Here is a 14,073-nt window from a genome sequence, read left to right on the forward strand (position 1 = left end):
AAAAGTTTAAAACACTACTGATAGTGCATACATACAAAACAGTTTCTCTAAACAGGAAATTCTAGAGGGTCTATTCAGTATGTTATTCTTCCTAAAACATAGTTAAAAACAAGTGAAATAAAAGCAGTTATTGGAGTATATTGTCAGTTACTAACATACTCCACACCAAATGACTTGAATAATCTTTCACCTATTAATTTAAGAAATAGAAAGGGCTTTGGGGTGCCTGGGTGGCTCAGTCGCTTAAGTGTCCGACTTCAGCTCAGGTCATGATCGCAAAGTCTGATTCAAGTGCACATTGGGCTCTGTGCTCACAGCTCAGAGCGTGGAGCCCGCTTCAGATTCTGTGTCCCCCTCTCTCTCTCTGCCCCTCCCCACTCATGCTCTGTCTCTCTCTCTCTCTCTCTCTCTCTCTCTCTCTCTCTTTCCCTCTCTCTCTCAAAAATAAAGAAATAAATTATTTTAATAAAATAAAAAATAAAAAGGGGTTAGAATGCACCAAAAACCGTAGAATGCACCAAAAGCTGTGTTGGGTAAATGAAAAACAAAGATAAATAAAATTAAGTAACTTCTTTCTAAACGAGAGTTTTTCTCTATATGTTTTAAAATCCTGTAGTAAGAAATACACCCTACTGAGTGGTGAAAGACTAAATGCTTTTCCCCTAAGTCTAGGATAAATTCAAGGATGTCTGCTTTCACCACATTTATTTAATATTGTACTGAAGTGTGGATTGTTGTACCTATAGGGAAGTTGATAAACAGAACAGTACAAAGTTCAGAAAGACCACTTACAAGGTAAATTGATGTTCAGAAAAAATGCCTAAGTAATAATATTTGAAAAGCAAATCTTTTTAGCAAATGGAGCTAGAACATTTGGATAATCATATGCAAACAAAACAAAACACCAAAAGAAAACAAACACACAAAAAAACTTTTCTATCCCACCTCGCTTTTAGGCAAACTTTATTTTGAGATCTATCATAGATCTAAACATGAAATCTAAAATTATAAAAATTCTAGTTAGAAAGCATAGAAGAATGCCTTTGCAAATTTAAACTGGGAAAAGTTACTTAATATGAAGCAAACAGCACTCACTAAAGCTTTTGCTGATCCCCAAACCACTAAGAAACTGAATAGACAAGCCACAGATTGGGAGACTATATTCCCTGTGTATACACCTGAAAAATGATTAGTATCTAAATGTAACACTGTATGTTAACTGAATGGAATTAAAATACAAACTTAAAAAAAAACTAGTATCTATGGGGTGTCTACATAGCTCAGACAATTAGCGTCTGTCTGACTCTTGACTTTGGCTCAGGTCAAGATCTCACAGTTCATGAAACTGAGCCCTGCGTCAGGCTCCGTGCTGAGAGCCTGGGATTCAATCTGTCTCTCTCTCTGCCCCTTCCCTGCTCTCTCTCTCTCTCTCTCTCTCTCAAAAATAAATAAACTTTAAAAAAAGATTAGTATCTAGAATCTATAAAAAATTCCATCAAGTCAATAATTAAACACACATATATCAGAATTACTAAAACAAACAAACAAACAAACAAAGACCAAATATTGATGAGGATAAGGATGTGGAAGTACTGGAGCAATTACTGTTGGCAGTTTAAAACGATACAACTACCTTGGGAAGATTGGCTATTATGTATAAAGTCATACATGGAGTTCTGCTATGACCTAGCAATTCTACTTAGGTATTTAACCAAGGGAAATAGAAGCACATGTTCACAAAACAACTTGTACAAGAGTTTCCATAATATTTTACTCACAGTCACCATTAAACTATAAATAAACCAATGCCTATCCAAGGAGAAAAGATCAACAAGTTTATACATAAATAGAAAGGGATAATTCACTGATTAATATAATGGCATGGATATATCTCACAATTATGTTGAGTGAAAGAAGCCAGATACAAAAAAAGTATATCACATTAGATTCTATTAATACAGTGTTCTAGAGGCCAAAATAATACATGGTGTTAGAATTCCTAAGAGTGGTTGCCTATGAAAATAGAAGGCCAGGATTGGACTGACGGGAAAGTTATTTGAAGGAAACATCTGGGGTGATGGAAGTGTTCTATACTGTGTTGAAAGTATAGGTACATTTTTGTCAAAACTTATCAAGTTGTACACTGAAACCTGTGCATTTCACAGTACGTAAATAGTACTTCAATTAAAAATGGAGGCAAAATTAGAAGGTTGAAAACATAGAAATATTTAAGAACAGTATCATAACTAATACTAATTGCAGGCACTTCTACATAGGAATTTTACTAGACTTTTAGGAAACACATCATTCCAATCTATGCAGATGTTGGAGGAGTCGTTGAGATATGACTGCCAATTGACCCACAACCTGGACTTTGGCAAGCAGAGGCTCTTTATCCCCTCCCTTATCCTTGGAATTTATGTTCCACCCACTGTTCCCACAATCGGAGCCACTTTAAGGACACAGCCTTTAGACCATCTGGACTGTAAACATGACTGAACCATATTAAGGCGTCTGTATAAACTCTTAAGATTGTGGTGGGCAGGTGCTAAGATCTACTCATTTTGCAGTCACCCAAGACAAGTCTCATATAGAAGTTCCTTGCTTATTAAACCTTTCACCTACCAATCTGGAGTGGCCTACCTCTTTCTTCACTCTGTTCTTGCCCTGCATGTACGGGAGCCAGTTTTGAAAATCACTGGGAAATTGCTATGCTTGTGAGCTAATAGCAGACTATCCAGAGGAAGAAATGGGGAAATATCCCTCAACTCAGTTAGCAGTCTAGTATAACCTTGATATAAAAGCATATCAGAAAAGAGAATTTATAGAGCAAATCCACTCATGAAATAAAAAACACTTAACAAAATACCAGCCTGCTGTATATACAAAAAACACATGATGATTGAGTTGTGTTTGTCACAAATACACAGGTAGTTTAAGATTTATAACCCCTAAGTTATAACCCTTAATTTATAACAATGGAGAAAAAATGGTTAACGTTTTATTTGGATGTGAAAAAAGTCTAACATTTTATTTAAACAGAAAAATAATTTTATGAAATTCAGTTCCAATCTTTGTAAAACTCATATCATCTGAAAAATGAAGGAAACTTCCTTCATTTTAGTAGAAGCTTTCTACTAAAAACCCATAAGAATAGTGTGTTTATGAGTAAAATAATATTAAAAACAAGGTAAAGATCCACATTCTTGTTTTCTTCAACAATGAATATTCAAGCCACTGAATAAATGTAATAAACATCAGAAAGTAAGAAATATATATAATATATATAAAATTTATATATATTATATATATACATATATATAATATATATATATGTATATATATATGGAGAGAGACAGAGAGAGAGAGAGAGAAAGAGAGAGAGAGAGAGGGCTTAACGTAATTTCAGAAAAATCATCAGAATAAGTAAAAGAGCTTAGCAAGGTGTTTCATACAAAATCAATATAAAAAATCAATTGTATTTTTGTGCACAAGCAACATATAATTAGTAATTTTTTTAAAGAGAGATATCATTTACAGCATCAGTAAAAAATAAATAAGATTTCCTAAGAATAAACTGAATTCTGTATAATCAAAACATTTACAGAAAATATATAAAATACATTAATAAAGCTGTCAAATGTATATACATAGACTGAGAGGCAGATCATGTTCATGGACATGAAGTCTCAATTTCTAGTATTTTCAATTACATCTATAGCTCAACACAGTTCTAATTACAATCATAATAGGATTTGGATCAACTTACCAACTGGTTGTAAAATTTGTATGAAAACATCAAAGTCCAAGAATACTCAAAGCTTTCAGAAGCAGAAGAACAAGTTGAGGACTATGCCTATCACATACAAAGATTCATTATCAAGCTGTATTAATTATGACAATGTGATATGTGTAGTCCTGGAACACAGATAGAAAATGGAGCAGTGGAATCCAAAATCCAGAAACAGAATCCTCCTTATGTTAAAATGATGTACGATACCAGGGGCAGTACAGATCACTAAAGCAGTATAATGGCCCCCTAAAGATGCCCATGGCCTAATACCCAGGATCTGTAAATATGTTACTCTGCAAAAGAGACTCTGCAACTCTGACTAAATTAGGAATCTTGTGATGAAGAGATTATCCTAGATTACCCAGGTGTGCTCAATGTCCTTATACATTAAAGAAAAATGCAACAGAATCAGAGGTTGGAGTCATGCAGTTGCTGGCTTTGAAGACAGGAGGAAGCCATGAGGCACAGAATAAGGATACCTTCTAGAAGCTAGAGGAATCAAGGAACAGATTTTCCCATAAAACCCCCAGAAGGAATGCAGCCTTACTGACATCTTAATTTTAGTGCATGAGAACCATTTCAGACTTCTGATCTTTATAACTGTAAAATAAGAAATCTGTTGTGTTTCGAGCCACTTAAGTTTGTGTTAACTATTACAGAAATAACAGAAAACTAATATGTTAGGGAAAGAAGGAACTATCTAATACAGAGCATAATTGGCTACCCATAGTAAGAATAATGAAATTGTTTCCACCATAAAAAATAAGATAAATAGAGATGGATTATAGATTTAGGAGTGAAAGGCAAAATTTTAGAATTTCTAACAGAAAAATAAAGGAAAATAATGCCTAAGAGTTCTAAGACAAGACATAAAACATGCTAACAGTAAAAGTTTGATTAAAATTAAGAATATCTATTAAAATAAACCACAAAGAAGACGAAAACGTAAGTCACAAATTTGAAAACTATTTACATTATGTTGCCAAAAAAACATTAGTTTACAAAAACACGTACAAAACTGTAAGGAAATGACAAACAGCTTAATAAATAAAGATAAATAAAAGATAAAATCATTTTTATCTTAATAAATAAAAGATAAAATCATGAATATGTCATTGAGGAAAGAACAGCAAAAGAAAAATGCATGAAAATTTCAACCTCATTAGAATTTAAATAAAAGTCAAATTAAGATGACAATAAGATGTCATTTTATATACCCAATGATGGTAGAAGTCAGAAACCAAACACTGGTCAGAATGTGGAGACACAAAGATTCATATACCCTGCTTACAGGAATGTAAATAGATTCAACTATTCTGCCATTGTCTTGTAAATCTGCAAATGTATTTAACCCATGTCTCAGCAATTCCGTTCGCAGGTATATTCTGCAGGTAAGTCTTGGTGCATGTAGAAGAACATTAAAAGTCTCAAAGCTTGTAAGAACAAAAATAATTGGGAAAAGCCATCAATTCAAGAATGGTATGCTGTCAACTTGACCCCATATCAACACTTGTTTACGTCTGAGATGTGTTTCCCAGCTCTTCTACATATGTTTTCCTTTTGTTTTGGGATTTTGTCAATAACAGGAAGTTGCATGAGACGAGGAAGATGAAGATGAATTGGCATCCATTAATCTTGGCAAATCATGGTGCTCAGACATGGCTGTTTTACTGATGTCTACATGAGCCCTCACCCTGTGTATATAAAAGCTCCACAGACTGTCCACAAGCTTCCAGTTCTAGGTTCTGTCAGGCTTCAGACTCAGATCTTCACTGCCCATGGGTGACAGCTCTCTTAAGGTCCTGTCCCTTACCTCTTTCAACAACATGCTAGTCCTAAATTATAGATTATAACAATTATCTAGAGAGTAGATCCTATTTATCTCCCAGAATCATGATGGTACAAATGATTGAGTAAACTGCGACATATCCATAGTGGGATATTTATACCAGTGAACATAAATTACCCATAACTACGTGAAATCTCATTATTAAATCCTAGAAATAAAATTATGAGTAAAAAATTCAAGTTCTAGACATATTACATTGTTTTCATGAAACCCAATGAGCAATATCAATGTTTTATTTATGAATAAATGCTTAAGTAGTTAATCTAATCCTCAAATAACAGGCATAACAATAAACATAAAATTCAAGGTCTTGGCAACCTCTGGGAATGGACAGTGGAGAATGTGATCAAAGGGAAACACAGTGATGTCAAAGTGATAAGTAATATTTTAGACTTTAGTTTAACTTAGGGGCTCATGAGTATCCATTTTATTTTATGCTCTACATGAAAAGCACACATATACTTGAATGCATGAAATACTACATAACTTAAAAAATCAAATAGATCAATTCCAGTTGAGTAAATTTTGACTGAACTTCTCTTTAATACTCTGTTGTAAAACTTTCTTGTCCCTTCACAGGTAGCAGTAAAACATCAGATAGAAAAATACCAAAGTGAGGCGCCTGGGTAGCTCAGATGGCTGAGTATCTATCTGACTTTGGCTCAGGTCATGATCTGACAGTTTGTGAGTTCTACGCCTGCTTTGGGCTCACTGTTATCAGCGCAGAGCCTGCTTGGGATCCTCTGTCCCCCTCTGTCTCCGTCCTTACCCCACTCACGCTCTTTCTCTCAAAAATAAATAAACACATTTAAAAAAAAAGAAAAGAAAAGAAAAACCAAAGCACTTAAAGTGATATCTCCACTGGGAATGCTTATGACTGAAAGGAAGAGATTACATTTCACGCATTCCTGGCTGAGGACAGGTTATTAACAAAATATATATATGGGCTATACTCTTGAGAAATTTCTTTTCTTTGCCTTGATTATTGTGACACATTTCCCAACACTTCTTTCTCAATACAGTAGCTTCATTTCTAACCAGTGACCAATCTGAAACCAAATTGTCTAAAGCTGTAAGGGAGACATCCCTTTCAATTCTTTCCCAAACTCTACATTTTGAAATAGAACACATAGATTCAATGGAATGAAGATGTTGTATAATCAGATTTAAACTGATGGAAAGTATCTTTTATGAGTAACATTAATTATACAACATTATTTTAAAGATGCAGAACCTTTAATGTGTTTTTAAAATTTATAAACATAGTCTACCATTTGCTTTTGCAAAAAAGTATTTATTTATAATACTTTTTTTTTTAATTTTTTTTCAACTTTTATTTATTTTTGGGACAGAGAGAGACAGAGCATGAATGGGGGAGGGGTAGAGAGAGAGGGAGACACAGAATCGGAAACAGGCTCCAGGCTCTGAGCCATCAGCCCAGAGCCCGACGCGGGGCTCGAACTCACGGACCGCGAGATCGTGACCTGGCTGAAGTCGGACGCTTAACTGACTGCGCCACCCAGGCGCCCCTATTTGTAATACTTTAAGTTTGCTTATGTGATTTTATCTCTTCCTTAATATCTGCAGTTTTTGGAGCCAACAATGAGGAATGGCACAAAAACTTTTTTTCCCAATTATTATTTGGGTAAGGAAAATGTACCAACATCAGTGAAAAATTAGAGCATAATAATTAATAGCATGGTTCTGAAGACCAATTACATGGTTTTGTAAATTTGCTAGCTATATACATTTAGCTACATTACTTAACTTCCCCTTAACTTCATTTTTCTTATCTGTAAATGGGAAGAATAAAGATAATAATACATGCACAATAAGTGCCCAGTAAATGTGGGTAGTTCAAAGAAAGCAAAAACACTAATTTGAAAAGATATATTTACTCTTATTGTTATTGCACCATTATTTACAATAGCCAATATATGGAAGTAATTCAAATGTCCACTGATAGATAAATGGATAAAGAAAATGTGGTATATGCGTGTGTATGTGAGTGTATGTATAATGGAATATTATCAGCAAAAAAAAAAAAAAAAGAGAGAGAGAGATCTTGCCATTTGCAACAACATGGAAGGACCTAGAGGGTATTATGCTAAGTGAAATAAGTCTCTTTCAGAATTTAAAACAAAGACAAATACTGTATGATTTCACTTATACATCTAATCTAAAAAGCAAGCAAAGAAACAAACAGACCCTTACTTTTTTTTTTTTTTTTTTTTTTTTAATTAGGCACCACACCAACTTAAACTGGAGCCTAATGCAGGACTTAAACTCACGCCCCTGAGATCAAGACCTGAATTGAGATCAAGAGTCAGATACTTAACCGACTGAGCCACTCTGGTGCCCCAAAATAACAGACACTTAAATACAGAGAACACGCTGGTGGTTGCCAGAGGGGAAGTATAGTTGAAATAAGGGGATTAAGAGGTACAAACTGTCAGTTATAAAACAGATTAGTCATAGAGATAAAGAGTACAGATTAGGGAATATATTCAATAATATTTTAACAACATTCTGTAGTGACAGATGCTGAATACCCTTATCATGATGAACACTGAATAATGTATAGAATTGTTGAATCAATACATTGTAAAACTGAAACTAATATAACATCATATGTTAGTTATACTTCAGTTTTATAAAGTGGGTTATTATTATTACACAATTATTATTTTTTCAGTAGATTGTAATAGTATGACACCTATACTGAAATTTGACTTCGGTAACCCTTATTCTTTTATTTTTATATTAATATTTTTATTTTTATATGTTTATAATATATAATGATTTTTTGATTATTGGCTACTATTACTTGCTACAATTAACATATTTTGAAGGGTCACTCTGTGCTGGGCACTAAGTCCTCTACATGGATGATCTCACAGAAAGTGTGGTGACGAGAAGAAATGTTTACAAACACCTCCTCCCATGGCCACTTCTATTGTAAAGGCAGGCACTTCCATCCAAAGAATGGATACCATTTCTGTTTCATATTTTAAAACAAGACGTAATCATGAAGCTGGTACATATTTTGTATACAGTGCTTAGTTTTGGGAAATTTATGTTAAGATAAATTCGGAAAACACAGAAAACAAAAGTTGTTCTAATTAAGACTTGTTTTTTTGTGGTTGTTATTGTTGTTCTGCTTTCAGCCTATATTCAGTTCCCTTCCAAAGTCAAATGACATAGTCATGACAGGTGAGTTATCAGTTCACTGAAAACAGTTGGTCCTAACCTTTCTTTAAAGCAAATCTCTTTCAACATGGAAAATAACTCAAACACTACACCATAGTGTCTTCAATATTTAGCTATAATTTAGTAACTTGGGAACCTCCAAGATTCCTAAGGCTTAATAGAGTGAACACAGCTGTGTTTTCAGTATGCTAAATATCTTCAAATAATTTGAAAGTATTTTATCCACATGTATTTAAAGAAAATTAAATTTGTGGATGTCAAATTCATTTATGCTTAAGTCACTGAACAGTTGTTTTGTAATAACTTTTATTTTCAAAAAGCCTTTTGAGCAATTTTAATCAGATTTTTAATTTTTTTCCTAAAAGGAAATATTTAAATCATGTCAAGTAAAATTAACCAAGAGAACACATTTCAATGGATTTGTAAAGCTATAAAATATAATTTGTGGCAAAGCAATTGCTTTTCATAAAAATGGGGACATCTTAAGCAAAATATTTCAGGGACATTTTTTAACACAGTAAATCCAGGAACAGTTTAAAATTAAGTGAAAATATGGGGGCTGGCTGGCTCCAAGAATAGAGCATATGACTCTCAATCTCAGGGTCATGAGTTGGAGCCCCATATTGGCTGTGGAGCCTATTTAAACTTAAAATAATAATAATAATAATAATAATAATAATAATAATAAATAAATAAAAACAAAAGAAAATTAGGTGAAAATAAACTTCAATAATATTGGGTATATGTGTTTCAAGGTTTACCAATTCACCCTTTAAGTATAGAGTACTCCAGAATCTCCAGTCTCTCATTTTACCCTTTTTTCTTGATTAGTTCATTTTTTCCTTTTTAAAATATTTCATCAATACTTGTATAAAATCAACCTTTTTTTTTTTTTTACAATGTGGCATTTTCCTTTTTTTTTTCTTTTTTTTAGTGTTCATTTATTTTTGAGAGAGAGAGAGAGAGTGGGCAAGGGGCAGACAGAGAGGGAGACACAGAATCTGAAGCAGGCTCCAGGCTCCGAGCTGTCAGCACAGAGCCTGATGTGGGTCTTGAACTCACAGACTGTGAGATCATGACCTGAGCCGAAGTAAGATGTTCAACAGACTGAGCACCGATGTGCCCCACCATGTAGTATTCTTCTAATGAAATGTTTGTAAACTAATTCCGGCAGTTCTGTTTCTTCTCAAATAGAAGAGGCAATACACCTAGCCTTAGTTCTCCTTTTGTGGGCACCAAAATTACATCTGCTTTGCAATGAAAGGGCAGGGTTTATCACCAAGGCCACTTGTGAAGAATCTCTGAATTACTAGTCTCTGCTGTTGGCCTCATCTACTTTTTCATATGCCACAACTGGATTTGAGCTCCCTCATTTCCTGATCCTCAAATTCCCCTTGTCCTAATATTTCTTTATATTTGAACACCATTTTCATCTCTATCCTATTGCTGAATTGAGTATGAATCCCTTTTTTAATGAGTAGGAATTCATAGAGCTGCTTGCTGTTCTGTATTTGGGAATTCAACGTTAAGTCATCCTTTGGTATTCTACTCTTGTGTTTGTTGCCATTAAAACAAAGTTAAGCAAATTTGGGCAGACTGCACAAAGAGAGACCACAGTTACAGATCAAAAAATATTCTTTCTGTATAAACAGACAGGAAAAGACAATACTTCAGGTACTCATCTCAGCAATCATCAAAGGACACTGGTGAGTAAAGGAACAGAGCTTTCTTCAACCACAAAAATATCAAGCTATGTCTGTAGAATTAAATAATACCATTTGGAATTAACAGAGAACTCTATAAAGAAAAGCGCTTCCAATTTAACAAAACAGACAAGGATGAGTATTCAAGAAAATGTCAGGAGTAGGGGAGAATGTTTTAGAACCATTAAAGATAGTATCAATATATTATCATAAACTAAATGTTATTCAAAAACATATTTATATAAAATCAAGGATGGAATCAATTCAGTTGCTCACTAAACACATTGGTTTAGCACCTAGAACTTGTGAAATGTATGGAGGATACAAAGTGAACCACATAGATACAAATACTCTTTCAGGAAACTTATACTCCTGTGGGGGGAAAAGGGTATAGATAACCTGTTAAAATTTTTAAAAGAAACTGGTAAATGCCATAAAAGAAGTACATTAAGTGCAACAAAAATTCAAAGGAAGAAGAAATCATTTCCCTATGGGAAAGCTTAGGAAGTTTGCTGTTTTTGTTAAACCTTGAACAAGGAGGCAGAAGCTGGGCATGGAAAAAAGGCAGGGACATAGCAAAACTCTAAAAAGGGAGGTTAGAGAAGACATAGTGGAGTGGAGTTGGGGAATTAAAGATGGAGGAGCCTATCAGAAGTTGTTTGGTGTAACGTTGATAGTGATAATGGAGCGTAAAGTAGAATGGCAGTCATAGAAAATATAAGAGGACAGGAAGTAAAATAGAGACCGGGGTGGTACCTGCAACAAGACCTGGCAATTTATTAAATTGGAGGAATATGAAGAAAGGATATTGAATTATTAATCAAAACATTCTAAATCTGGAGTGCAGAAAATATATTGTATCATTAATAAAACTGTGGAAGACAAGAATGAAAGTTTTAGAGGGAAACCTGGGTTATAATCCATTTCCCATGCCCTCCAACTGGAGAAATCTAGTAGCCATATATGGAGAGAGAGAGAGAGAGAGAGAGAGAGAGAGAGAGAGTTAAGATAAAAATATAAGTCTAGCAATTTTCTACATAGAAGTGCTACTTAAAAGTCAAGAAATTACTACAGGAAAGGGATAAGGGAAAAGGAAAAAAAAGCCCAGGAGAGAAATCTGAGGAACACTTACATTTAGAAAGGAAAATAAGGAAGAGGGGCAAAGGACTAGGGTCTGGAGGAATACAAGAGAATGGGGAAAACAAAAGAATGCTAGATTTGTTTAATAAATCACTCAATCCCCAAATATGAATCAAGTGACAATTATGTTCTGAGTACTGTGCTAAAAGAAGGTTAGGATTACACGGGAATGTAAAACTGGAGTCCTTAGAAAACTTCCCCTGTGACTTCGCATTTAAGCAGAGAGGGGATGTATAGGAAGCTGAGGCAGGGGCAAAAGATGGGAGTTCTGATGGAGACTTTCCAGGCAAAAGAAATAACATGAAAAAACCCCAGTATGACATTTGATAAACTGGTAAAAATTCACTTTGGAGGTGTAAGAAATGTGGCTGGAAGGGAGACAAACATAGAGAACATATTCAGGTACTTATGACCCTGTTGAGAATTCTGGTCTTAGGTAAAAGCAGTATAAAGCCTTTGAAGCTCTGAACTGGTGACTGGTGGAGAGTAGGGGTAGAACAAGAGAACTGAGGCCTAATTAACTTAAGACTTTATTATTTAAAAACAATTTTTTTTAGTCTTTATTTTTGAGAGAGAGAGAGAGAGCACTAGCAGGAGAGGGACAGAGAGAGAGGGAGACACAGAATTGGAAGTAGGCTTCAGGCTCCGAGCCGTCAGCACAGAGCCCTATGCAGGGCTTGAACTAACAGGCCATGAGATCATGCGCCGGGAGATCATGACCTGAGCTAAAGTGGGACACTTAACTGACTGAGCTACCCAGGCGCCCTCCTCTCCCCCCGCCCCCATTAACTTTCTTTAAAGGCATCTTGCTGCCTGAAGTGTGAAGAATAGAAGGAGTAAGCAAAAGAGGTGGAGAAATCAGGAAGCAATAACTTTAGCAGAGGCTACAGACGGAGGTAGCCTAAGGTTTGAGAAAAAACAAACTGATCATTGAATTTGGCAATTAGGAAGAATTCTTATTCTGTGCTAAAATACCAATCATTACATTATATTTAAACTCAGAATTTAGATAACATTTCAAAATATAACAGTAAATGTCAACACATATATGAACTAAAAGAGTTTAAATAAAAAGGCCTACCAAAAACATAAGCAGCAATTACTCATGCTTTCCCCATGAGATCATAAAATCCCATTTGGGATTGCTCACTTCAGAGGGAAATATTTGAATTTGAAGAAAGCATACAGAGTTGGAGAAGAAGAATCCATTTATACCAAGTATAAAAATGTGGATCCTTTAAAAATGTGGTGATTCAGTATATCTTGGGCTTAATCAATATTTATCTCTGAAGTTTCCAAAAAGCATAGTCAAGGTTAAAAATCACACTGTCTTTTGCCATTGTACAGAATAGTCCATGTTTTACAGAAACAGCAAAAAACTTGGCAAGATGCTGATAAAAAAATGATTGGACATGAATTTTAATAATGTAAATAATTTACCAGTTTTAAATTTTAATAATTTTAATAATGTAAATAATTTAATAATTTCAAACACATATACAATTCATGTCCTATTTGTTCTGCTATAAATAATTCTTTCCTATGTTTCAGCACTATGTGTGTAAATCATATTCTCCTTTCGTAGACAACTAAAGAGCCTTTGGTCATGTTTTAAATGTTTTTCATCCGGTGTGGAACATCCTTAAATGTCTTCTGAGCCCATCTATGTCATATTTATACAACTCTAGGGGCACCTTCTCCAAGCTCAAGTTATTTTTATTTGGAAAGATTCATTTAAATCACTATCATTAAGTGAAAAGTGTCATTAAAAAACAACTATAATCTTAATTATAACCACAGCTCAAACCCAAACACTAATTTGTTCAACATATACAATTGTCTGAATAAAAATGCTTCTAAAATACTATATGATGAGATTACCATAAAGTCATTTATAGAGGTTAATGATTAAGTGTTTACTCAGTACAGTGACATGTAGGCACATAACTCTTTTTTTATCTGCATGTTTGCACTTTAAATACTTAGCAGATATTTCTTTGGCTTTTCAAATAGTCACTATAATAACATCTTAAGTCAGTTATATTCGTATAGTTTGGAATTTTAAAAATCTTTAAATAAATCACAATGGTGCCATCATATAGAATCCTGAATTTCTAAGGTAAATCTTTTGGGGAGCCTGGGTGGCTCAGTTGGTTAAGTGTTCAACTCTTGATTTCGGCTCACCTTTTGTGAGATCAAGCCCTGCGCTGGGCTCTGTGCTGACAGCACAGAGCCTGCTTGGGATTCCCTCTCTCTCCCTCTCTTTCTGTCCCTCCCCTGCTTGCACTCATGTGCTTTCTCTCTCTCAAAAAATAAAATACAATGAAATGAAATGAAATGAAATGAAATGAAATGAAATGAAATGAAATGAAATGAAA

General features: G+C 34.3%; 1 protein-coding gene across 17 annotated transcripts in view; it reads right to left on the reverse strand.

The window, feature by feature from the left end:
- Positions 1 to 14,073, reverse strand: part of KHDRBS2 (KH RNA binding domain containing, signal transduction associated 2) — a 645,642-nt gene that overhangs the window by 416,017 nt on the left and 215,552 nt on the right. The window lies entirely within an intron of this gene.

Source organism: Herpailurus yagouaroundi, unplaced genomic scaffold (genome assembly GCF_014898765.1).
Source record: "Herpailurus yagouaroundi ecotype Mexico unplaced genomic scaffold, PumYag 139, whole genome shotgun sequence".
Classification (NCBI taxonomy): Eukaryota; Metazoa; Chordata; class Mammalia; order Carnivora; family Felidae; genus Herpailurus; species Herpailurus yagouaroundi.